Source organism: Canis lupus, chromosome 11 (assembly GCF_048164855.1).
Source record: "Canis lupus baileyi chromosome 11, mCanLup2.hap1, whole genome shotgun sequence".
In the NCBI taxonomy this organism is placed as follows: domain Eukaryota; kingdom Metazoa; phylum Chordata; class Mammalia; order Carnivora; family Canidae; genus Canis; species Canis lupus.
Genome location: NC_132848.1, coordinates 22,165,841 through 22,167,232, shown reverse-complemented (window position 1 = coordinate 22,167,232; position 1,392 = coordinate 22,165,841).

The following is a 1,392-nucleotide window of genomic DNA, read 5'->3' as shown; positions in this document are numbered from 1 at the left end:
ACCTGACCTGGGCTTCCACCTCTGCTGCCCAGCACCTTCTGCACACTGTTTGATGTCAGGGCCTGGGGGACTGGTGGGGGGGTCCCAGTCTCGGGCCCCCTGGGTACCCCGAGCCGGGGGTACAGCGCAGGCTACTGGGGCCAAGAAGACCTGGAGGCTCTGGGCACAGATGTCCCTAGGCCGGGCTTCCTCAGGCTCCTGGAACCCTGTCCGGGCCTCTCATTTCAAGTGTGATGTGTTCCCCTTGACCAGGCACCGCCCCAAGCAAGTCTAACCCAGGCTTCAGTTTTGGCCCCTGCTCCTTCCTGGCCGGAGGGCCGCCCAGGTCTTTGCTCCACCCTGTGCCATCTAGAAATGGCTGGGAATGCGCCTCCCTGCAGAGCCTCGGGGCTCCCCTGCACCCCACCCCCAGGGACTGGGAGGATCCCAGCCGGGAAGGTCCAGGTGGGAGCACGGGGCTGGGCACAGGGCTGACGGTGTGAAGGGACAGGGGCGTGGGCATCAGGAGAGAGCCTGAGGAGCCGAGTGTCCCATCGGAGGTGGACGGGAATCCCGTGGGGGGCCGCCCAGTTGCTGCCTGGCGCTGTCCCCCGACGTCTTGCCCACGCCCTGCCCTGGGACACGCAGTGCTGGGGGGGGGGGTGAAGTGTGACAGAGGTCCCTGGGATGGGGCCATGGGGTCACTTCTCAGCAGCTCTGCCCTGGAGCTTGGTCCCTTGAGCAGGGGCTGCCTTCAGATCCATTACTGGGGAGGCTGACCTCCCCAGAAGGGCTGTCCCTGTCCCCCTGCCGTGTCCCAGGGGATCTGGTGGTGCAGCCACCATCCTCCTTTGGAGGAACCAGCCATCTCTGCGGGTCATCCAGGAAGTAGGAGGATAACCAGGAGGCGCCAGTGCAGCCCCACGGCGCACCTGTGCACCTTGCGGCTTGTTGTTATCGTCACACATCCACATGGGTGGAGGAAGACCCGGTTTCAGAATTTAATTTGTGTTCAGCTCACTGAGCACCTGGGCTGTAAAGAACTAACTTGAGTTCTGTGGAGCACTAGGGTGACCCGTGGCTGGTGCGTCTCCTTGCTCTCTGGTGGCCACAGTCCTTGTCCTTCCGATGGCTTTTCTTCTCTGAGCACCTGAACCCATTGAAGTTTCTGGACTGCAATATTCACCCCAACCTTGGAACCAGGAGGAAACATTTATTAGCCCATGGGATCTGCATCTTAGGGGAAGAAGCATGGGCAGGATGTCAGCTTCTGCAAATGGTACTTTCTGCATTGAAAACTTTGTAACTGGGGGTCCCTGGGTGGCTCAGCGGTTGGGTGCCTGCCTTCGGCCCAGGGCATGATCCTGGAGACCTGGGATCGAGTCCCACGTCAGACTCCCCTCATGGAGCCTG